This window comes from Onychomys torridus, chromosome 22 (genome assembly GCF_903995425.1).
Source record: "Onychomys torridus chromosome 22, mOncTor1.1, whole genome shotgun sequence".
NCBI lineage: Eukaryota > Metazoa > Chordata > Mammalia > Rodentia > Cricetidae > Onychomys > Onychomys torridus.
The window spans coordinates 22,777,076-22,799,959 of NC_050464.1; the positions used below are offsets into that span (position 1 = coordinate 22,777,076).

Genomic DNA, 22,884 nt, shown 5'->3' on the forward strand with positions numbered 1-22,884 from the left:
ATAATACCTAAGGGGAAGATACTCATGAGGCTGAGGATCTATATATAGGTAGTTAATGGTTATCGGGGGTAGGAGGTCATTTTCTGCAGTGATGTAGCCACTGGTAAGTTGCCTGTGCCCTGTAAATAACCCATCACTCATGCCTCTATAGACAACACTAGTTACATTCAGTGGGTCTGTCTGTCTCTGTCTCTGTCTGTGTGTGTGTGAGAGAGAGAGAGAGAGACAGAGAATGGAGGACTAGTTGAGAAAAGGAAGGGGATCAGCAGGAGTAGGAAGGAATCAAGAGAGGGTGATGGAGGTCAATATAGTTAAAATGCATTGTACACATCAATGATGCTGACGATTTCATGAGATGATGGTGATTCCAGAAGCCCTTCACAGGAGGCTCAGTATCCAGGCAGATGGCCCTCCTGCCCCTGATGCTTTATTATACCCAGAGTAATCCACCACTGTTGGGCATGTGGAATGCTTCCCACGACCAAAATTCCCTGTGTCCAGGAAACTTGTGTCAGATCCCTTTGGGAAAAAAAAATAGACACTGGCTTAGAACCATATATCTCCAAATTGGCTGCTCCATAAGGCTCATGGAGGAGCTATAGCCCAATTTGTCCATCCATCTAGGAAGATTCTGATGTCACTGGTGTTGGGGGACGGTAGTGGTACTAAAACCTAAAGCTCCCCTGGAGTGGGTTGGATTTAATGTTCAGATACATTAGAGAATTGCTGAACTCCAATGTCAGCTAAAGATTCCAATACTAGTGGCTGGGGACATGACTTGGCAAGTTCATAACGTCTTGCCACACAAGTATGAAAATCTGAGTTGGAATCCCAGAACCCATGAGAAGGAGGAGGAGGAGGAGAAAAAGGAGAAAAAGGAGAAAAAGGAGAAAAAGGAGGAGGAGGAGGAGGAGGAGGAGGAGGAGGAGGAGGAGGAGAAGGAGAAGGAGAAGGAGAAGGAGAAGGAGAAGGAGAAGGAGAAGGAGAAGGAGAAGGAGAAGGAGAAGGAGAAGGAGAAGGAGAAGGAGAAGGAGAAGGAGAAGGAGAAGGAGAAGGAGAAGGAGAAGGAGAAGGAGAAGGAGAAGGAGAAGGAGAAGGAGAAGGAGAAGGAGAAGGAGAAGGAGAAGGAGAAGGAGAAGGAGAAGGAGAAGGAGAAGGAGAAGGAGAAGGAGAAGGAGAAGGAGAAGAAGAAGAAGAAGAAGAAGAAGAAGAAGAAGAAGAAGAAGAAGAAGAAGAAGAAGAAGAAGAAGAAGAAGAAGAAGAAGAAGAATTCTGTGTGGAGGTAGAGACAAGTAGGCTCCTGGATCCTCCTGGCTACCCAGACTAACCTAACTGATGAGTTCTAAAACGGCCACACGCCCTCCCTGCTCTACCTGACTCCAAGTCAGAGAGGCCAACATCCCTCTTTAGGCAAAACTTTCACACAGGGATCTCCAAGCCTCTGGACCTCCCAGACCCCCAGGTTGGAAGTCCAGAAAGCTTGATGGGGCCCTGACAAGTGTTTGCTGGCCTTGGTCTCTCTGGTGTATGAGATTTTGAGTCAACTTGTATCAACCTCATGATTCCAGAATGACACTGAAATCTCAGTGTGGAACAAGGGGAGGACATCAACACCATTTATCTTTAATTATGGGATGCTGGGGCTGTAACTCAGTCAGTAGAGTGCTTGCCTAGCATTCATGAGGCCCTGGATGCACCACACAAACTAGGCATGGTGGTTCATGACTGACATCCCAAAACTCAGGAGGTAGAAGCAGGAAGATCAGGAGTTCAAGGTCATTCTTGGTGCAATGGCAAGTTTGAGAACATCCCAGGATCCATGAGCTTATCTCAAAACCTCATAAGATAAAATATGGCATTCTTCTCCATTGTCTACTAGCCTATGAGGGCCCCAGGGGATTCTACATGGAGTTCCAGAAGGCTAAAGAGAACTAATTTGTAATCTTGTTGGGTGTTGAGAACCAGACAACTTCTAGGTGTCTTTAAAGGCTTCGATAGTCAGCCATGCTGGAGCTATCAGAACTCAGGAACACAGTGGCACCCATTCAACAAACTTGGAGGTTGGGTTTTGATGGGCAACGAGAATCTTCCATAGCTCCCCTTCACTTTGACCACCAAATGACTTGTGAAGGGAAGGAGGAACTGGAGACAGCCCACAAAGCGGGCTTGAAAATACCATATCCATCTTAAGAAAACTGCAGTCTTCCTCAGCCAAATGAGAAACGAGGAAGTGTTTTAACTGCTGTAACAAACTCAGGCCCTGGGTCAATGAGCACTGTAATAAGTGAGTTACAAATGTTGACGGCAAGACTTTGTGAATATCCATCCCAGACGCACTAACCTGCTTCCCTGGGCAACTTACTGGCCCTGCTGTGTCTTAGGTTTTATTGTTTGGTTTGTAGTTCTGGGAACTGAACCTAGGGCCTCTCACATGCTAAGAAGGCATTCTACCAGCTCCTTACTGAGGGATTCTAGGCAGGGCCTTTCCCACCCTGGCTCCTCACTGGGGAATTTTAGGTAGGGGCTCAACTGATTATGAAACAAGGTCCCGAATCCAGGCTGGCCTCAAACTTACCACCCTCTTGCCATAGCGGACCTGAGAGGCCTGCACTGGCATTCCTGACGCATCTTTTTTTCTCCATCAATAAAATGGGGAGGGGAAATAGTAAACATATGAGATAGGGTAGTACTCTCAGGGCGGCTGTGATTCTGTGTGCCTTGCTAGATACAGAGTGTTTTCTTATGTGCATCTGTATAAAATGAACCATCAACCATAGATCAGATTAAAGGCAGAGCAACTGATTTTTTCAAATGAGCAGCAGGAAACGCCAGAGGCTGTAACACGCCATCAGTGTGCAGTACAGATGTTTGCGGCTATAAAAATGTTTACACTGTAATTAGGCCTGTTATCAGTACACACACAGATTACGCCTGTGGAATGGATGAAACTCACACACTGTCCCGCTTTTCATCATGGTTGAAGTGGCTCCCTAATTCTTGAGTTTGCTTAAATAAAATCATTTGCCACTCACAGAATCACAGGTGAGTGGAGAAAAGGAAGCCCTGTCGGAGAGTGGACCTACATGACCAAACACGGGACCCTTAATCATCGTGATCCTCATTTTCCCATCTACACAGCGAGGTGACCAAGTTCCCTCCACGATAAAGCGGCATTCTTGGTTGGGGAGATGGTTCAGCCATTCAATCAATTGCCACACAAGCACAGAGACCCGAGTTTGATCTCTACAGCCCACATACAAAGCCAGACCCAGTCACATCCATAGGTCCAGTCCTCCTACAGCAAGAAAAGCAGGGAGAGGAGAATTCCAGATGCTCATAGAGCAACTAGCCTGCTGTACAGCACCACAAGGAAAGAGAGTGTGTATCAAAACAAGGCAGAAGGTGGGGGACCCACAGCTCAGATTGTCCTATGACCTCCACACGCTCACTGCAGCATGCTCATACCTGCATGCGTGCACACAAATGCACACACAGAGAAACAGACAGACAGACAGACAGACAGACAGAGGGAGAGAGAGAAACAACCTCTGACAAGTTTCCTGCACTGTGGTGATGAATATTGATTGCCATCTCAACAATATCTAGGATCACCCAGGAGATAAGCTATAAGCCTCTGGGCCAGTCTGTGAGAGAGTTTCTTAACTGAGGTAGGATGACCCAGCTTGAATGAGGAATGTCACCATCACATGAGCTGAGCTCCCAAGCCAACAGAAAGGAGAAAGGGAGCTGAGCACCAGCATCCATCTCTCTCTGATTCCTGACTATGGATGCGATGTGACCAGCCGCCTCACGCTCCTGCCGCCATGCCTTCCCTGCCATGGTGGACTGTATCCTCAAACTGGGAGCCACAATGGACCCTTCCTTCCTTCCTTCCTTCCTTCCTTCCTTCCTTCCTTCCTTCCTTCCTTCTTTCCTCCTTCCTTCCTTCCTTAAGTTGCCTCCATCGGGTATGTTGATACGGCAGTGAGGAATACACATGCATTCATTTTTCCCTTAAGCAAGAAACAGTGTGTGTGTGTGTGTGTGTGTGTGTGTGTGTGTGTGTGTGTGTCTCCTAGTGGCTCATCATCTGCTGTGATAAACATCATGACCTTTCCTTGGGAAGAAAGCATTTATTTAGCTTGTACCTTCCAGTCTATCACCCAGGGAAGCCAAGGCATGAACTCAAGCCAGTAGCTTGAAGCAGAAACTGCAGAAGAATACTGTTACTGGCTTATTTTCCACAGCTTACTCAGCTTTCTTATATAGCACAGACCCACCTGTCCAGGGGATGGCACCACCCACAGGGGGCTTGGCCTTTTTACACATCCCAAAGGGACTGGAGAGACGACAGTACAGTGGTTAAGAGCCCCAGCTCTTCTTGTAGAGGATCTGGGTTCAGTTCTCGGCACCCATATGGGTGGCTTACAATTATCCTTAACTCCAGTACCAGGGGATCCAGCACCCTCTTCTGGCCTCCATGTATACTAGGCAAGCACACAATGTACATATATACATACAGGCAGAACACTTATACACATTAAATTAAAATAATAAATCTTTTTTTTTTTTTAAGAAAGAAAAAGCCCCACGTAACTGCCCATAGGTTAGTCTGATGGAGACAATTCCTTAATTGAGGTTCTCTTCTAGTTTGGATCAAGTTGACAAAAATTAACCAGCGCAGTGAGTTATTAAAATAAGGCTAGGCAGGCTTTGTTGACTACCATGGGAGGCCTTAACCCACTCCGAGGAGTGGATGGGGGTAGAGTGGGAGGGAGATGAGGAGGCGGGAGAAGGGGAAGGAGGGGGAACTTGGGTTGGTATGTAAAATAAAAAAATCTTAATAAATAAATATATAAATAAGTAAATAAAATAATGCTAGGAAAGGAAAGTGATAGTTTGAATGTGAAGTCTCCTCCATGGGCTCCTGTTCAACACATATTCCATGTCTGTGCATGCAGGTAGTGGGGGAGGGTGCATCTCTGGGACAGAGAGCCTAGGTGGTAGACATAAGCCACTGAAGCAGGCCTTGAGAATTCTAATTCCACCAAGTTGTTTCTTGATCTGCCAAAGTGTGTGAACAAAACGGACGAGGAGACCCTCCACCATCAATCAGCACCAGCCACCTCGTCTTCCCTGACACGCTAGGCTGCTCTGCACACACTGTGAGCCCAGATTATCTGCTCCCCCATTAAAACTGTTTCTGTCAAGTGTTTGGTCAGAGTCCAGGGCAGAAATGCCGGATTGCAGAATCAAAGTCCACTCCAACGCCACCTGTGATATGTATACAAAGTTGTGGGCATAATGTCTGACCCACAAGACCCTGTCCTAATGTGGCTTCAGTTTCTGTGATAAACTGCTCTAACCAAAAGCAACTTAGAGGAGAAAGGGTATACTTCATCTCACACTTCCAGATCCCAGTCCATCATTGAGGCAGGGACCCGAGAGCAAACCTCCTTGCTAGTCCATGACGCATGACCTCTGGCCAGGGAACTTGCTCACACCAAAGGAAGTATAGCAGGAACCATGAAAGATGCTGAGTGCTGGCTTGGTCACAGATCCATTCCCAGCTAGCTTTCTTATAGAGTCCAGGCCTACTTGCCTAGGGAGTGATGCCACCGATGGTGGGCTAGGCCCACCATCAGTTAATAGTTAAGACAGCGCCCCAGAGCCATGGCCACAGGCCAATCTGATCTGGGCAATTCTTCAGCTGAGGTTTTCTCTTCCTGGGTAGTTCTATTTTGTATCTATGTGACAATCAAAACTGACCAGCACACCACCAAACCTAGTGTGTTCTGAGACTACAATTACCACAGGGCAACAGACAGGTCATCCAAACAAACACCTACGCCTCCGAGTGACAAGCACTCTGCATTTTTCTTTTCCTGTTTTCCAAAGATAGTATTCCACTAAAATAAATATGTCAGCAACATAATTAGCTTTAGCGCCTAATTTGTTTTCCTATTGCCAAACTTTTGTTAATGAAAAAGTGCCAATGATTTGTAGTTACGATACCGACTTTGGAGCTCCTGCACTAGAACAATAATGTGCAATGTTCAGAGATGAGTTTTTTAATGAATATTTAATTGCTCTACTCTTTATAAGTATAAATTATGCTTTCAGTAAACACTGTGAGTACTAAGAAGGCAGCAAATTTCATTTCTCCCTGCTAAGTTGTGCTTCTAAGTTCCCCAACAATTTGTTCAAGGGGTGAAAAATCATCCATGTTTCATATTCTTAGAGGAACGAATTCCAGAAGTGATTTTGGGGGAAGAAACTTGTTAGAGCAAGCTTCTAAATCCATGAAATCAAGGTATGAGGAGCTTTTAAAGACTTGTTTTATTTTTAAGTTTAAGCATTGTTTGGGTTGGGGGGGGTGCATGTGAGGGCAATGTCTGCCGAGGCCAGAAGAGGGTATCAGATCCCCTGGAGCTGGAGTTATAGGTGGTTGTGAGCTGCTCAGTGTGGGTGCTGGGAATCAAACCGAGGTCCTCTGGAAAGAGCAGCAAGCGCTCTTAACCACAGAGCCATCTCTCCAGCCCCAAGACTGTGAGGATTTTAATATGTACACACACACAAAAGAACTACAATATAAGTGCCTGAAATGGTAATCATCTGGAGAGCGAATATTAAACAGGCACTTTTGTTTCTTAATGTAACATCTCTATATTGTCTTGATTTCTATTTAAAAACAAACGAGGGTCTAGGTGTAAAAGAGTTCCTGACCGGGCAGTGGTCGTGCATGCCTTTAATCCCAGCACTCAGGAGACAGAGGCAGGTGGATCTCTGTGAGCTCAAGGCCAGCCTGGTTTCTGAAGCGAGTTCCAGGAAAGGCACAAAGCTACACAGAGAAACCCTGTCTCAAAAAACCAAAAAAAAAAAAAAAAGTGTTTCTGAAAAAACAAGGCTGCTGGGTGATCTGGGTGTGATGGAGCTGAACTACAATCAATCCGGCACTTGGGATATGGGGGCAGAGTGGGCAGATGGTCAAAGTCAGTCACAGCTACTTGAAGAAAGTTTGAAGAGCCTGGACTATGAGACATCCTGTCTCAATAATAATAATAATAATAATAATAATAATAATAATAATAATAATAATAAAAGTAAGTAAGCAAGACCATTGAACTGGGCATTGTGGACTAAACCTGTAATTCTAGCACTCAACAGGCTGAAGCAGGAGGAACAAGGGTTTTATGTCAGTCCATGCTACATAGTAAGACCCTGTCTCAATGAAGGAAAAGCTTATTTCATTTGTGTGTGTACATGTTAATGCTCATGAATTTAGAGGCCAGAGAATAACCTGTGCTATCCTTCTTAGGAATTTTTGTCCACTGTGTTTTTTGAGACGGGGTCTCTCACTGATCCGGAACTCACCATGGAGAACAGTCTGGCTGACCAGGGAGCCCTGGGCATCTTCCCATCTCCAGATCCCCAGCACTGTGATTATAAGTGTGCTTTACCATCCCAGGCTTTCTCACCTGAGCTCTGGGAATCAAACTCGGGTCCTCATTCTTGCAAGGGAGGCATCCTCCCAATGCAAGAGAAGCGTACTTTCTGAACTAAAAATTCTTTCTAAAAAGTTAAAACAAAATAAAACAAGGGACCATGCACTGGGGAGCCAGGGCAAAATTAGCATTAAGTATCTTCTGTCCCATGAATTTTTGACATTGAATTTTCAGAACAGGGCTAAAGAGATGGTTCGGTGGACAAGAGCACTTGCTGTGAAAGCAAGAGGACCTGGGTTCAAATCCCCAGTACCCACATAAAAGCTGGGATGGCCACACGTGCACCTGTCATCCCAGAGCTGTTGGGTGAGAGGTAGGCGGATGCTAGTCGCCCACTAGCCAGACAGTCTCCAATTCAGACGCCGTCTCAAAAGCTAAAGAAAAGAGCAGCAGAGGAAGGCATCTTATGACCTCTGGCCTCTGCATGTATGTACATAGTGGATACACCCATACACAGAGTCCATAAGACACACACACACACACACACACACATAAAAATGTATCTTTTTCAAAAAGAATTCAAAAGAGGCCAGGTGTGATGGCTCACATGTCATCTCTACACTTTGGGAGGTTCAGAGGATTACAGCAAGTTCAAAGTCAGCCTGGGCTACATCCTAAGACCCTGATTCTCCCACTCATTGCCAAACAAAAGAATTTCAAGATGTTTTCCAATTGTGAGAAAAAAAAATGTACATTCATTATCTTTTAAAATGGAGTCTGTTTTATGTGTATGAATGCTGTGCCTACACGAATGTATGTGGACTGCCTGGTACCCACAGAGGTCAGAAGAGGGCACAAGATCTCCTGGAACTAGAATTGTTGTGAGTTGTGAGCTGTCATGTGGGTGCTGGGAACCAAACCCAGGTCCTCTACAAGACCTACTGATGCACTTAGCCACTGAACCATCTGTCTAGGCCCCTGCATTCATTTTCAAAAACCAAAATAAAATTTCAATCATTCACTGTACCCCCACCACTGGGCAAGCTTGGTTAACATTTTCAGTCCATTTCTCTCCATTTGTTCTTTTGTGCCTTTTTTTTTTCAACAGAACTGAAATTGTACTACAAATGCATCTTTTTTCTGTCCCCACATTTAATTGGCACACTAGAAATCACTAAATTGAGGTCAGCAAAGCATTTTTTCTCCATCTGTCACTTGGAAGCACTACGATCCGTATTTCTCTGTTAAGAGATGGAGGCTGAGCTTCCTGGAGGATGGTGGTGTGTGCAGAACGCATTTCTGCTGGGGAGTTTGGGAAAATACAAATCAGAAAGAGCTGAGTGTTAGTGGCACAGGCCTGTGATTCCAGAACTCGGGAGACTGAGCCAGAATTGTGCATTCCAGAACAGCCTGGGCTTTAGAGGTCCCTCCCGGCCTCAAACACACAAACAAACCATTGGGGGCCTGAGGGGATCCAGTGGGTATGAGCGCCTGCTGAGCAATGAGGGGACTGAGTTCCAGTCTCCAGTACATGTGTATAAAGCTTGGTGTGTGTGTGTGTGTGTGTGTGTGTGTGTGTGTGTGTGTGTGTGTGTCTGCCTGTCTGTCTGGCGGGGCAGGAGTATCAATGGGGATTGCTGGCTTTCAGCTCCAGGTTCAGTTACAGCTTTGATCCTCCACCTTCCTAACGCCGTGACCCTTTAACACAGTTCCTCACATTGTGCTGGCCAACCCCACCACCACCATAAAATTATTTTCCTTGCTACTTCGTCACTGACATTCTGCTAGTGTTCCAAATCAGAAGGTAAACATTGGACATGCAGGGTATCTGATATGAGACCCTGTGAAAGGGTCATTCAAACCCCGCCCCCTGAGGGGTCACGACCGACAGGTTGGAAACTAATGAGTTGGAGAACCTGTCTCAAGAGAATAAGGTGAGATTGGCAGAGCAGGCCACCCAACATCCATCAGCTCACTCACATATGTGTACATACAACACACACACACACACACACACACACACACACACACACACACACACACACTAAAAACTGAGAATGTGTAACTACCAAATGACCCAGAGTAGCAACCCTCTGTATATACCAGAATGACAGAAATCAACATAATCACAAGAGTCAAGATACGGAACGAAGCCGGGCAGTGGGGGCGCACGCCTTTAATGATGACCTGAGTTCAATCCCTGGGACTCAGTGAAAGGGAAGAGCTGACTCCGGACCCCTGCAAGCGGTCTTCTGACTTCCATGCACATATGAGTTAATGAAGGTTTTAAAATACTAATGAATAATAAATAGTTATGTCACTGACCTCTTTAAAATCTTCCAGAGCCCCCTCTCAACTCAGCATCAACTCCAAACTCCATATGGAGACACTCCGCACACCGCATGAACTGGTTCCATGCACCTCTAAATTCATCTCCTGCTCCACCAGCCTACCTCCTACTCACCGAACATACCCAGCTCATTCCTACCACAGGACCTTGGCACGGGCTGTCCCCACCTGTGTCACAGCCCTTCATTTGTGGCTTCATACAATTCTGGCATCGGGATAAATGTCTCCCCAGGAAGACATTTCTTGCCTATCCAATGTCAAGTCACCCCTGCAACTCAGTGATACCCTGTTATTTATTTTATTTTATTTTTATGACAGAGTCTCCCTATGTAGCCCATGCTAGCTTAGAATGTGCTACAGAGCCCAGGCTGACCTCAAACTAACAGCCACCATCCTGCCTCAGCTTCCCAAGCACTGGGATAATAGATGTGTACTGTCACATACTGTTTCTGTCATTTTATTTTGATTTTTTTGGTTTTTTTTCAAGATAGAGTTTCTCTGTATAGCTTTGGTGCCTGTCCTGGATCTCACTCTGTAAACCAGGCTGCCCTCGAACTCACAGAGATCCACTTTTTTATTGTGTCTTACACCTCCAGAACATGAGGGCACTGCCCTCTGACTGATGAATTCAGTTTTCCCTGGAGCTTGGGAGAGACTCTTTGTACACACCAATTGAATGAATGGAGGAGTCTTGAGCACCTAGATTTGTGGAGCATCAGATAAAACAACCTACTTTTCACTGACCACATTCACAGCAGCAGAGATCCCTAATGAGACGTTTTAAAATAGGTCACTACCTTCTCCCACAGTCTAGGCCTGGAGACCAGCTCACAGCCGCGTCTACAGGAAAGCAAACCAATTATGTACATAGCCTTGGCGAGACTTGAGTACTCTTTCTCCACCCTGTCACCTAAACCAGCCCATCCACCTGTGGTGGTTATGTCAGACCCTCCTCTGCCTCCTAGGTCAAGTGGAAATTAGCAAAGCTGGTGTGGTGATGCACACCCGGAAGCCCTGGACTGGGGAGGCAGAGGGCAGGAGAATCAGGAGTTCAAGGTCATCTATCAATGCACAGCTGAGTTTGAAGTCAGCTTGATCTACACAAGAGACATGTTTCAAAAGAAGGGAAAGAGGGAGGGAGGATGGGAACAGGGAAAGGGAAAAGAAATAAAAGGAAGGAAGGAAAGAAGGAAGGAAGGAAGGAAGGAAGGAAGGAAGGAAGGAAGGAAGGAAGGAAGGAAGGAAGCAGAGAAAAGAAAGAGAAGAAGGAAGGAAGGAAGGAAGGAAGGAAGGAAGGAAGGAAGGAAGGAAGGAAGGAAGAAAGGAAATAGAGATTGTTCCAGAAAATGACTTCTCATCCCCATGACCTTTGAGAAACTCACCCCTAACCAAACACTGCCATCAGATGTGCTCTCAAGTGTTAAACATGCAGAACACCCACACCCAGTCATCACAGGTGTGAACTAGGCTGGACAGGGGCTGCAGAGAGATCTACATGGATAATGAAATCTCCAAGCAAGCATAAGGACCAGCGTTCAGCTCTCCAGAACTGTGTGAATGCTTGGTGGGCCGGGCAGGCCACCCATAATTACTTGGAAGGCAGACAGGTGATCCCTTCAGGGAGCTGGCCAGCTTGACTAGCCCAATCAGTGAGCTCTGAGTTCAATTAGGAGACCATGCATTGGTGAATAAGGTAGAGTACCTTGTGGAAGACTCAAAAAAAAAAAAAAAAAAACAAAACCCTCAGGGCCTCTGCATGGACTGGTGTGCAAGCCCACCTGTGCATATATGTATACAACACACACACACACACACACACACACACACACACACACACACACACACACGTAATGTTGGGGAAACAGAAAAGGGTAGGAGATTACTTGCTTCCACAAACCCAAATCGAGGAAGCCCTGGACAGTTCTAACCTCCAGGATCCTTTCAACTGCCCAGGTCCCATGTGTGCCAAGCTAGCTCTCCAAGCACATCCCATTCTGAGAGCTCCCATCGTCCCTTGCAGGACAGGCTGACGCTTGAGTCCAGTCCTTGAGGCCCACATGGTAGGAGGAGAGAACAGACTCCTCTGAGCTCCATAGACACACCATGGTTCATGCACTTGGGCACATGAAAAATAAATTAAAAAAACACAGGCTGAGCAATTAAGAGCACTTATTGCTCTTGCAGAGGACCTGAATTGGGTTCATAGCACCCTCAATTGGTGGCTCACAACCACCTGTCACTCTTGCTCGAGAGGGACCTGATGCCTCTGGCATCTAAGGATGCCTGCATTCACATGCATAAACCTCCACATAGACACACACGCATTAACATAATTTAAAATATTTTGGGGGGTTTTTTTGTTGTTGCTTTTTGTTTTTCGACAGGGTTTCTCTGTGTAGCTTTGCGCCTTTCCTGGAACTCGCTTTGGAGACCAGGCTGGCCTCGAACTCACAGAGATCCGCCTGGCTCTGCCTCCCGAGTGCTGGGATTAAAGGCATGCGCCACCACCGGCCAGCTTAAAATAATTTTTTTAAAAAAATCATTAACCAACAAAAACCTTATCACAAAAAGAGCAAGAGCTCTACAGTTTATGTGTGGTGACATATTGTGGACCCCAATAAAGCTTCCCTAGGGACCAGAGGACAGAGCTAGCCACTAAATTAGACCTAGAAGTCAGGCAGTGATGGCACACACCTTTACTCCTATCACTTGGGAGTAGAGATCTGTCTGGATGTCTGTGAGTTCCAGGCCACACTGGGCTACATGAGAGAAACAGAACCAGGCAGTGGTGACACACACCTTTAATCCCAGAAAGTAATGTGACAGGACACAGAAAGGTATATAAGGCGTGAGGAAACAGGAAGTCTCTCTCTTGAGGCTGAGGATTTCACAGAGGTAAGAACATGGCTGGCTACTCTGTTTCTCTGATCTTTCACCCCAATATCTGGCTCTGGGCTTTTTATAAGAAGATCTTTTAAGATTCGTGTTACATCTACGTCTGTAAAACACCAATACTCCTGCTTAGCATCGGTCTCACCCACCACCCCTCATGTTTATCTGGTCCACAGCATTGGCGGCACTGTGTCCAGGCCTCTGGGTTTTTACCTTCAGAGACACATCTCCCGGTATCACTCAAGCCCTAATGGAAAAATGGATCCTAACCAAAGACTCCTGCCTAACTCCCATCCTCTTCTCTGGTTCCTCTCTTGTCTCGACCTTTAAGCTCAAGAACTCCAAGTCATCCCTTACTCTCTAATACTGTCTTTTGGCTTTAGAGGTTCAAGACAGGATCTCATGTATTCCGGCTGGCCTTAAACTCACTACGTAGTTCAGGGCAACCTTGACTCCTGAGCTTCCTGCCTCCGTCACCACCTCCCAGAGTGCTGAGACATCTAAGTGTGCACCACCTTTATGAAGTGCTGGAGATCTAAAGGGGCTCTCCGTATGCTAGGCAGGTGCTCTCCCCACTGAGCCGTATCCCCAGCCGATGTGGGAAGTGTAACAATTAAAAAGATAAATCACTTTGAAAGCCTCAGGTTAGAAGCAGCCACTGCATTTGGAGTTTCCTCCTTCCTGGCTGTGCCGAGAATCTGCCTCACCTGGAGCCTCTAAGCCAGGAGGATGGCTTCATTGCTTGAGAGTCAGGGAGCACTTGTCTTAAAAATCCCACCCGACAGCTGCTGGGTTGCAATCATGAGCGGAGATTGCAGATTCTGACGACTGACTGGCATTTAAGCCTCGAGTGAAGGGCAAAGAGAGGCCACCCATCCTGTACCTGTGTGAAATGATCTACAATAATAACTATGGCAAGGAGGGGGAGGGAGAGGAGAAGGAGCGGGGAGGAGAACCAGAGGAGAAGGAGAGGGAAGGAGAAAAGAGAGGGGGGAAAGAAGAGGAGGGGGAAGAAGAGGGGGGAAATGAAGGGGTAGAAGAAGAGGGAGATGAAGAGAAAGAAGGGACCTAACTGGACTGAGGATGTGGCTCTGTTAGTACAAGGTCTACCAAGCCCGCGCAAAGCTCTGGGTTCCATCTGCAGCCCTGCATCCATGGGGCATGGTAGCACATGCCTATCATCCCAGCCCTCAGGAGGCTGGGGCAAGAGGATGCAAGTTTGAGGCTATCCTGAGCTACAAGCTGATCTTGTCTCAAGGAAAAAAAAAAAAAAAAGTGGGTGGGACTTAAACATCTGAAGCTCCTCATCAGAGCCAGAATGATCTAATAAGAGCCAGCTCCCCGCTTGTCCTCCTCCCACAAACAATGCACGTCAGTAGGTAACAGGTTAACAAGCTCCCCCACTGTACACACACAGCCTCAAGGACCAGCTCACAGAGCCACTCCCATGCCAGTGACCCCGGGACACACTGGCTCCCCCAAGCACACATGCTGTGCTAAGGCAATTTCTAAGCTGGGTCTGGTAGCATGGACCTGTAATCCCAGCACTGGGGACGGAGGGGGGGGGGGTAGAGCAGAAGGATCAGGAGTTCAAAGTCACCCTCTGCGGCACAGGAAAGTAGAGATCACCCTGAGCCACCAAGCTCCTGTCTTAAAGGAAAGGAAGGGAGGGAGGGAGGGAGGGAGAGAAAGAAGGAATTCTAAATTGGAACCCTTTCCTGCCTGGTATTTTAAGTCCTAATCACAGGCTTTGTAATGAGAAGATAAGTGATAAATTCAAAAGGGTAGCTATCGGGCTGGGGAGGCAGCTTCGTCGAAGGGCTTGCTGTGCAAGCAGGAGGGGCTGAGCTTGATCCAGACCTGGTGGCACACACTTCTAATCCCAGAGATAGGGAGACAGAGTCTGGAGGATCCCTGAGGCTTCCTAGCCAGCCTCACATTTAGCAAACACACAGACACACAGACACACACACACACACACACACACACACACACACACACACACTATATATATATGTATATATATATATACATATATATATATATACATATACATATATATATATATATATATATATTACTCAATATAAGAAAAAAATTTTTAAAAACCCAAGATGGACAGCAGCTGATGAATGACAGACAAGGTTGACCTCTGACCTCTACGCTTGTACACCTACACACAAACATGAATACAAAAAAGTGTGGGGAAGGCGCACCTGTTAGACACTCCTATTCTGTCCCACTGTCTGCCACAGAGGAAGGGGGTCCAAGGGTCCCCATTAAGACTTAACCGTGATTTTTCTCAATTGTACTAGCTGAATTAAATTATTGCTTTCTTTGTTGGTTCATTTGTTTTGAGGCAGGGTCTAAGTAATGTAGTTGGTTGGTTAGTTGATTTAGACACAGTCTCACAATGCAGCCCAATCTGGCCTCAATCCTCCTGCCTCAGCATGGCAAGTGCTGGAGTTACAAGCCTTAGCCACCATTCCCGGCTAGTTATTTTCTTTCTGGGGAGCCTCTATCCCACACTCTCAGCGAAGTCTGGGTTGGTAGCAATAGTCACTTTCAGGGTCTGAGGAGAGGTGACAGTTGGGTGAGCAATCCTAAAATGATTCTCAAAGGTGCCTCAGCTGCTCCAATTAAACCCCAGCAAGCTTCAACAGGCTCCGAAAATGCCACCTTTCTGAAACCACTAAGTTCAGGAGCAGCCTTGGGCATCTGCCAGGACCCCATGTATTCCTTGGAGAAGAAGCAAACAACCTCCATGATCTGAGCCCCATGGGTGAAGGCTAAACTAAACACAGTGGAGGTGGCGAGGGAGCTGTCTAGAGGCCTGGAGGGTCATGTAAGACTTCAGCCAGTGCAGAATTAGCAAATAAAAACCAACTCTAGGAGGTGGGGACGGCACTCAGTGGTAGAGCATTCCCAGTATATGTATACATGGTCTTGGGTTTCATCCCCAGTAATGCAAAATTTAAAAAATAATAATAAAATCAGCGCTAAGAGATGGCTCGGTGGTCAAGAGTGTTTACTGCTCTTGCCGAGAGAACCTGAGTTAAGGTCCCAGTGCCCATGTCGGGTGGCTCATAACTGCACAGTAACCTCTACTCCATGGAAATTTCATGCCTCTGGCCTCCAAACCACACACACACACACACACACACACACACACACACACACACACAAATACGTACATAAAAATAAGAAATTAATAAACAATAAATACAAGTCACTTTCTCCTTCCCACTTTGCACCAATAAATAAACAGATAAATAAATAAAATGTTAAATCACCCCCTCCAACAACCCCAAGGACAGCTGGAGTGGTGGTGTCTCGCTGTCTTGTTGAAGTGGACAACATGTCTCACACCACCCTGTAAGACAATTTCACACCAAACGCCTTTACAACCTCTACTAAGCTCTGATTCCTGTGGTTTTGTGTGAATGTGTGTGTGTGTGTGTGTGTGTGTGTGTGTGTGTGTGTATAAGTTGATCTTTGCGACTGGGAGACAGCAGTTAGATGCAGAACACGAGTCCCTCCACGTGCACAAATGCCGTGATAGTGAGCACACGCATGAGCACACGCACGGGGTTAGCACAGTGCCCTGTTCTTTCTACAGGTCTTAGGAACTCTGCAGCCCAGGCTGCACCTGGCCACTGCAGAATGTAGTTCATACCACAATTTATCAGACTTCACAGCCACACAGCACCGGCTCTCTCGGCTGCTATGTCTTGAACTCAGGAATGTCTCCTTTTTATGTTAAATTTTTTTTTTAATTTTAAATAGATCCCTGGGGCCTTGGGATGGCGCCCCAGTCTTGGCACCTGAGGAACTGCATGCAGACACAGCTTCCCCTGGAGCTAAGGAATTTGGCGCAAATGGGATCTCACAGGCTCCTCGTGCAAAGGAACAGCTTTGAGAAGAAACGCCCCAATGGGGGCCGAAGGTGCACGTGGCCCGCACTGTGGAATTAAACCGCAGCGCTGGGTCCGGGCTTAGCACCACCTGCCTGTGGGTCGAAGCATCCTGGGGTCCTCCAGAGCCCCGAGACTGGACTAGAACTACCTGCTGCTGCCCAGGCGCCCTCAGACCAAGTCTGGGGAAGTTCACTCCCCAGAGCGCTGGTCTGGAGAAGCTGGGCACCCCAGCAAACCTGGCTTGCACTATAGAGGCAGAGTCTACCTCTGCCCTGGATCTGGATTAGTTCCAAAGCTTGCTACTCGGGGTCCAGGTGGGACTGCCTGAAGCCTCTAGGGTCACCCTATGCGTTCCAAGACCACCGATCCTGCCCAAGAGGGCAAGCACCAGGGATAGGAAGCTAGAGGTGGAGTGAACCATACCTCCCACCTCCCCCTATAGATCGCCATGACTCCAGCTTCCCAGCTTCCCCGGAGACCATGAAGCCACCAAGGACTCCCACTTAGGCTGAGATGCGGATCGGATCCCTGACACCCAGAGCTCCCTTTCCCACAACCTGGGCGCCCCTGGGGGACGCGCAGCCCAGTGGCCACTGGCACCCAAGACTCCACGAGCTGGCACAGTCCCGGGATCCCCACGAGTAAACCCAGGCCCTTCTGCAATTCCACCGTCCCTCACCCACCCTAAGCATCAAGAGAAATCGAGGTGGCACGGGTGATACCCCGGCCCTGAGAGGTGGGGTGCTAAGAGCGGGGCCAACAGGTCCAGGAGGCGCTTGTGGGCAGCACACCCGCCCACTCCGAGACATGCTAGGGTAGGGGCAACCGGGGAAGGGACCATGGAAGCCGCGAAGAAAGGCGGGGATGCAGAGAGGATGCAGGATGAGGACCTGGAGAGAGCAGCACTCACCTCTCTTGGAGCCCAGGCTCCGCTGCCCGGCTGCCCAGGCACCTCCTCCGAGGCCCACAGGGAGGGGGCGACGCGAAAGCAAGCGCTCAGCCTGGCGCTCACACGCGTCCCCGCGCGGGCATCCTTCCTCTCTGTCGCCGGCTCCCACGGCGTCCCCCACTCCGGTTGGGAGGCCGCTTTGCCCAGCCCAGCGGCGCGCCTGGGAACCCCGCGCAGCGAGTCTTTCCTTTCCCTTGAGTCTCTGCTGATCTTTGCAGAGCCCGCGGTGATCCAGGCTGCTCCTTCCTCCCCTGTCCTTGTCCTCGCCTCCCCGTCTGGGGAAACGTGCGCCCCGCACCCCCTGCACCGAGCTCGCCTCTACCCCTCCCGCACCCGCTGACCGCGCGGGCTCAGCCCATGTGCGCGGCTGCCTCCACGCTGCGTCCCGGAGCCCAGTGGCCGAGGCCCCGCCGGAGTTGCGCGCCCCAGAAACTCCATGCAGCTCTGGCCTCCTCCCCAGTGCCTCCCCGGCTCCTCCCGAGGAGAAGCCTAGCGGTCTCTCGCAAGGCGATCCCCTTCCACTCTTGCCTTCTTCCCCCGAACCTGAAGCCTGGTTACTGGGCTGGCTTGGCCACCCCAGTCTCTCCCCGCTTTTCTCCCAGGATTGGGGAGCTCCCACCCCCACCCCCAAAGCCTCTCCAATGGCTCCCTCCGTTTCCAGGCAGCGCAACCTGAGGAACGCCTCGGTGCGCGCGCACTCACTCCTCTCTCTCTCTCTCTCTCTCTCTCTCTCTCTCTCTCTCTCTCTCTCTCTCTCTCTCTCTCTCTCTCACACACACACACACACACACACACACACACACACACACACACACACACACACACACGTGCACGCTGCACATACAGGCAGACACAGGCGCGGGGTGGGGGGCGAGCTGAAGCTTAGCTTCCGACCCTCCTTCCTCTCCTCCCCAAAGAAGCTGCCCACGTTCACTTTCGCCAATTGCTTGTTTCTATTAAACACCTCAACCTCAGCCCCAGCATGCCCACCCTTACCTTAACTCCTTCTTTCCCGACGCCCACAGCTACACCTGAGTCCCCAAAATCCATGGGAGAGGAGAAGGTGTCGGTGGAAAGGCTGATAGTCAAAACTAGGGTGAGAGCAAAATACTGTGGATCATCTCTTCACACTGTCCAGAAGGGCATAAGCATGCCCACCCACCTCTCACCCTGCATCTCTAGAGTCTCAGAACACGTGGCCCATCCTCACTTCTACCAAGGTCAAATTATAGATTCCATGAGAAAGAATGGGTACTTTGACACAGGGTGTGGGTTGAAAACTTCACAGAGGGTTTGCACCCTAACCTGGAGGTGACTTCCTCCTAAGTCTACACCCAGACAGAATACGGGTCCTCCCTTGTCCCACACTTGAAGGGCAACAGTTAGCTTAGAGTCACCACTTAGCTTTCCTGGAGGCCATCTGGCTGGCATCTAAGTGTCCAGCTGCTGACAGGATACATCTTGCTACCAAGGGTAGTCTTATCAAGAAAAAGACCAAAGTCCCAAGACCCCTCCCCAGCAAAAAGCTCACGTAGCCCCTTCCTGCTCCTGCTAGGCTGAGCTAAGAGAGAAAGAACCACCCACAAGGCTGGTGCTAGCTAATCTTTCCTGACAACACCTTTCTGTGGGAGCTTTCAGGGTCTTACTTCCTACAGGAACCATGAATCTGAGCTCCTCCAGAGCCCACACTATGAGAATCAATGATGTGGAGGGAATTTTTACACCCATCAAAAACAAACCGGGAAAAGTCATCTGTAGCGGTTCATCTAAAAAGCTTGGCCATCACCTCTCCATCAGCTGGTCCTGCTGCCAAGGGAATGTGGCACTGACAGCCAGTCACACTAGTTAATCAGGATCCCCTCCCCTGTCTATGCCTCCTGGCTTATCTACTGAGTGCTCAGTTTTTGAGTCCTGGCTGTACTTGCTACTGGTGGTAACACCTTTGACATTTCAGATTTCTTAGCACTGGGTATTACTATCTTTTCATGTCCAAGCTTTCCCTCCCAAATTGTCTCATAGCCTTCTTGGGGAACTAGGTGAGCTAGCTCGCTCTGTGTGTGTGTGTGTGTGTGTGTGTGTGTGTGTGTGTGTGTGTTTCACTGATGTGTATAGAAGAGGTTTCCATAGAGTGTGATGAATAAGCCAGGTATGGTGGTGCACACCTGTCACCCCAACATTCAGGAGGTAGAGGCAGAGAATCTGGAATCAGACGTCAATCTGCTACTAGTGTGTTTCCAGGCCAGCCTGAGCTACTATGTGAAACTCAGTCAAAAAACAAAAACAAAAAACAAAAAACAAAAACAAAAACCAGTATGGCATAGAGGGGGGAACACCTTTGACATTTCAGATTTCTTAGCACTAGGTATTGCTATCTTTTGGCATAGAGGGGGGAAATCTCAGTGTACCTTTTTGTGTGTGGATGTACGGGTGTGTATATGAATGTGGAAGTAAGAGGACACCACAGATGTTATTTCTCAGTTACCATCCACCTTGGTTTGGTTTGGTTTTTGAAACAGGGTCTCCCATTTTCACTTGTAGGCTACACTCTGATTAGCCAGAAAACTTCAGGGATTCCCTGTCTCCACCTTCCCGGTGCTGGGATTACAAGTGTGCACCGCTGTACCCACCCAGTTTTTTGCATAGGTTCCTGGGATAGAGGTTAGGTGCTCTCCCACCTAAGACTGCTACTTATCTATCTAGAGGGCATCTCCCTGTGTATCCCTGGCCACAAATTCAAGATCATCCTGCCTCTAGTGTACTAGAATGGCAGGTACACGTCACCACTCCCGGCTGAGAGCTGTAACAATCTGTAGACCTTTCAAGAAATTGACTTTCAGGATGGAATGCAGGCTAGCAAAGCCCAGTGACAAAGCAACACACACACACACACACACACACACACACACACACACACACACACACGGAGTTCCTGGTGGGGGTGGGCATGAAAAGGAGTCAGCCTCATGACCAGAGTGGGACACACTTGACAGAAATTCTCACTCTGTTCTCCCTGCTGCCTATGGGCAAGTTATTTGTTCTTTCTGAATCTTGCCGTTCTCATCTGTAAAATGGGAACAATGCTGGCATCTACCCCTTTAAGGTCTTTGTAAGGATTAAATGCCACCCTGTGAAATAACAGTATACTAAAGGTCACTCAGCTCCAAGCCTAAAGTAAGCTTCAACAAACATGGGCCTTTGTCAGTGTGTTATGAAAATCCTCACCCTGGGCACGTCTGCCCCCTCTTCATATTGTCCGGGTGACAAACAGTTCCCCAGAATTCACTCTGGGGAACCAATGACTTTATTGGACTTAACTTACAAAGCATGAGTGAGGGGGTGATTGACAGAACTGTGGGTGACCCCAAAAGAGCCACAGCAGAGAGTCTTTACCCAGGCTGGATGATGATTTCCCTATAACTGTATAAATGCCCCCCTCTTTAATCAACCTTCCCTAGACTCCAGCACAATGGTTCCCAACCTTCCTAAGGCTGTGACCCTTTAATACAGTTCCTCATGCTGGGGTGACCCCTCCCCCAACCATAGTTATTTTCGTTGCTACTTCATAACTGTAAGTTTGCTACTGTTATGAACCATAATGTAAATATTTTTGGAGATAGAGGGTTGTTTGGGGGGGTGGGGGTCCATGACCCACAGGTTGGAAACATTGCTCTAACACTTTGAGATTCCAAAGACCACTCACAGTTAGGGCCAAACTGCATACAGATGGCTGGGAGCAGTGGTTGGAATCTCAGGATCAATGGCCGTCCTGGAATGGAACACCCACAGTTAACAAGCACACTCTTGCCCACAAGCAGAACTGAGCTGATTCAGATGACAGCTGTTTTGCACAAGAGCCCACGTTTTACTAGGAGTTAACACCTATCAAAGATGTGACCTGGAGGAAGGAGAAGTCAAGGGCCTGTCTCCTCAGGAAACAAAGACACCAAGAACTGAAGGAAAGTAGCAGACTTTGGGGCTCATGGTAAAGGTAGCGTTTCTCACTGTCCTCACCAACCACAACTGTGGAAAGAGTTTCAAGTTAAGGGAGACACTGGGCCATAGATCCTGACATTTGTTTTAACTTTTATTGTATAAATAGAACATACACAAATGTGTAACATACACACATACACACACACACACACACACACACACACACACACACACACATTTGCTAGTTAAATAAGGGTGGGGATTTGGCGAAACAGCAGAGCCTAGAATCCCCCAATAAGGTGCTCAGGGCAAAGTCAATGGAGGAGCACCTGCCTAGAATCCCCCAGTGAGGGACTGGGGTGTGGCTCAGCGGTAGAGCACCTGCCTAGAATCCCCCAGTGAGGGGCTGGGGTGTGGCTCAGTGGTAGAGCTCCAGCCTAGAATCCCCCAGTGAGGGGATGGGGTGTGGCTCAGTGGTAGAGCACCTGCCTAGAATCCCCCAGTGAGGGGCTGGGGTGTGGCTGAGTGGTAGAGCCCCTGCCTAGAATCCCCCAGTGAGGGCCTGGGGGTGTGGCTCAGTGGTAGAGCCCCTGCCTAGAATCCCCCAGTGAGGGGCTGGGGTGTGGCTCAGTGGTAGAGCTCCAGCCTAGAATCCCCCAGTGAGGGGCTGGGGTGTGGCTCAGTGGTAGAGCCCCTGCCTAGAATCCCCCAGTGAGGGGCTGGGGTGTGGCTCAGTGGTAGAGCCCCTGCCTAGAATCCCCCAGTGAGGGGCTGGGGTGTGGCTCAGTGGTAGAGCTCCAGCCTAGAATGCCCCAGTGAGGGCCTGGGGGTGTGGCTCAGTGGTAGAGCCCCTGCCTAGAATCCCCCAGTGAGGGGCTGAGGTGTGGCTCAGTGGTAGAGCCCCTGCCTAGAATCCCCCAGTGAGGGGCTGAGGTGTGGCTCAGTGGTAGAGCTCCAGCCTAGAATGCCCCAGTGAGGGGCTGGGGTGTGTCTCAGTGGTAGAGCACCTCCCTAGAATCCCACAGTGAGGAGCTAGGGTGTGGCTCAGTGGTAGAGCACCTGCCTAGAATCCCCCACTGAGGGGCTGGGGTATGGCTCAGCAGTAGAGCACCTGCCTAGAATCCCCCAGTGAGGGGCTGGGGTGTGGGTCAGTGGTAGAGCCCCTGCCTAGAATCCCCCAGTGAGGGCCTGGGGGTGTGGGTCAGTGGTAGAACCCCTGCCTAGAATCCCCCAGTGAGGGGCTGGGGTGTGGCTCAGTGGTAGAGCCCCTGCCTAGAATCCCCCAGTGAGGGGCTGGGGTGTGGGTCAGTGGTAGAGCCCCTGCCTAGAATCCCCCAGTGAGGGCCTGGGGGTGTGGCTCAGTGGTAGAGCCCCTGCCTAGAATCCCCCAGTGAGGGGC

The 22,884-nt window shown here is 48.8% G+C and overlaps 1 protein-coding gene across 4 annotated transcripts in view; it reads right to left on the minus strand.

The window, feature by feature from the left end:
• Caln1 (calneuron 1) overlaps positions 1-22,884 on the minus strand; it is a 449,719-nt gene that overhangs the window by 367,341 nt on the left and 59,494 nt on the right. Inside the window, exon 1 of one of the 4 annotated variants that reach the window (XM_036171758.1) lies at positions 17,514-18,223. The exons of the other annotated variants lie outside the window; for them this stretch is intronic. The gene's annotated coding sequence lies outside the window, so the exon portion shown is untranslated. Of the gene's footprint in view, positions 1-17,513; positions 18,224-22,884 lie in introns of those variants that run through there. 4 annotated transcript variants of the gene reach the window in all.